Source organism: Balaenoptera borealis (assembly GCF_965194805.1).
Source record: "Balaenoptera borealis genome assembly, chromosome: 7".
Classification (NCBI taxonomy): domain Eukaryota; kingdom Metazoa; phylum Chordata; class Mammalia; order Artiodactyla; family Balaenopteridae; genus Balaenoptera; species Balaenoptera borealis.
The window spans coordinates 94,592,905-94,595,404 of NC_138864.1; the positions used below are offsets into that span (position 1 = coordinate 94,592,905).

Below are 2,500 nucleotides of genomic sequence, written 5' to 3' on the forward strand. Positions count from 1 at the left end.
CATGAAAAGATCATTAAAATGAAAATATAATGAAGTATTATGGAAAATGGTTTCAAATTAAGTGATGTATCATTTACATTTTTAAGTTGGAATATAATGAGAAAGAATGCAGCTCAAAAGTTAAAGCAAGTGCCCACACTAGAGTAAAATTTAATAGAATCATTATTTTAAATAATAACAGCCTTTAGAAAGTTATCTTTGAGTATATGTACTGAGTAATATCTCAACCTTTAGGCATTGTTTTCAAGAATAATCTTTTAAAAGCGCTAGATATAGCTCTTTCAATAAGTTCCCTATTATTTGGGAATTATGCCTCTTTTAATAGACAGCAGTTATTAGGAAGATAATTTTTATTTTGTTTCAAAATATTTTGCTTTCACCATCATAGGATTTAAATGCCTACCAAAGTTGCAGAATTAGCCTATTTTACACATTACTTTAAATAAATGCAGGTTTCAGGATAACCCTTTTTTCCTTTCAATGTATTTATAGAAATAGCATACCAGTGGAATGCTATAATATTCCTACTGACTTCCCTAAGTCAGAGTCCTTAGAATTTTAGCCAAATTCTATTTTGTCTGAGAATACATTAAACTGTATTTATAAAGGCAAGTGAAAATGACAACTGAAAATAAACATTACAGTTTAGTACTAATAGACAACAGGTTCCGAAAGGAAATGCAGAGAAGTAACTTATTTTTCTTAAAACTCTGATTAGATTTTTTCTTATAAAGAAAACAGAGTAAAATCATGGCTATACTTTATAGTACTCTGGAGGCGTTTTATGATAAGGTCTGTAAGGTGTGTTTATAACGTGAGTTTGAAGTTTACTTTGTTCTACACAGTTTGTTTATATAAACCTTAAACAGAAGTAAATACAAAAAGTTATGTCCTTCAGATAACTTAGAAAGTTTAGTCATGTATTGCATGTTTGTGGAGTGCCTTCTAGAAGTGATTTAACACAATGGGTATAGTAGGTGTCTACAAAAGACAGTTCAGGAAGTGTCTACAGGAAGATATGTAATGATTTAATAAATAAACATGCAAAAACCTTTGTAAATGTCTCTTCCCTTGGTTATAGTTTAAATATATTAATATAGTTAGACAGTTAAGGTTATTGAATTTCTGTCCTTCCATGAGTGTATTTTCAGCTAGGCCTTTAAGTTCATTAAAGGTTGGAATGTCCTTTTTATAAAATGAATGCAGTTATTGCTTTTAATTCTAACATATTCAATACGTTTCAGAAAAAATACAAACCATGGGGAAGTATTAAAACAAATTCATGAGAAGTGAAATAAATTTACAAATGTATCTTTACTTGGTGTTATTTAATTGTACAGTTTTGAACAAAAAATTCAATTACGTCTTAAAAGTATAATGGACTAATCATTTTTGGCTAAGGTCTCTTGTTTATAAATATAATTTAGGAGGCAGTGAGTGATGTGAACAAAGTTGAATTTTGTTTGCCATGAACTTCTGGCAGAATATGGCCTGTTTTGAGAACAGAATGTTTACCTTGATTTTTATGGCTTTTGTATTTTCATGGAGGTGAGCAGTTTGAATTAAATCAGGCATGTATTTAGGAGGAAGGGTTAGTGTTTGGAATACAATATAACAAATACTTAATGATAAATGGATTGACAGAGTAAAAGGGATGAAAAAATTATAGCTAGTATTTTTCCTTGCATTTTGTTTACTAATATTGAAATATTTCTGAAAGCTGGAGTATCTTCTTTAAGTTTTAATATTGTAATATAATGGATATGTTCATAGGAGCCACATCCTTGTTGGTATGCTTTGCTGTTTTATATTCACTGAAAAATTAGTAATAAAAAAGCTTTCTCCTGATGAAATTACTATCTCCCTCATTCTTTTCTAATCTTCTAAAATTAGTACAAAGTACCAGAATGTATAATATATGGAGGTAACGTATTTCAAATGTTGTTTTAGATTAACTACATTGAGAAATTATTCTGCATTAGATGTAGAATTTTATTTTGATATTAGGTTTGCAGAATTAATTGTTTGTGTCACTAAGGTCAAAATAGTTGCTAAAAACTTGATTGCTTTACAGGGTAGATTTGAGCTTGCATTTTGAGCATTCATTAAGTCAGATAATCTTTCTGAATGTTTTATGAGATTGTACTGCTTTGAAGGTGTTTCAGGTGATGGTGTTTAAAAACATCTGGTCAGTACTTTCTTACTGTCAGTTCCTTTATCCCTAGTATTCAAAACAGAGTCTTTGAGTAACCATTTAAATGCTAGAATCCGCATATTTTATTTTCAAAATGAAATTGAGAGCAGTGATTTTTTTCAAAAGCATAGTATTTAACATTTACAAAATAATTCTGTGATTTTATTTCATTTTGAATGTCTTTAACCCTGATAATTTGGTCAAGAAGGTGTAAAAGTCTTGAAAAAGCCTGCTTCTGTGTAAAGAAATAAATAGCCACGCTAACTCTAGCATTTAAACACATCTGGTCTCATTTTATGTTTCTCT

At 29.4% G+C, this 2,500-nt stretch overlaps 1 protein-coding gene across 11 annotated transcripts in view; it reads left to right on the forward strand.

Annotated features, from left to right (window-relative positions):
- Nucleotides 1-2,500, forward strand: part of FOXP2 (forkhead box P2) — a 540,259-nt gene that overhangs the window by 288,422 nt on the left and 249,337 nt on the right. The gene's annotated exons all lie outside the window — the stretch shown is intronic.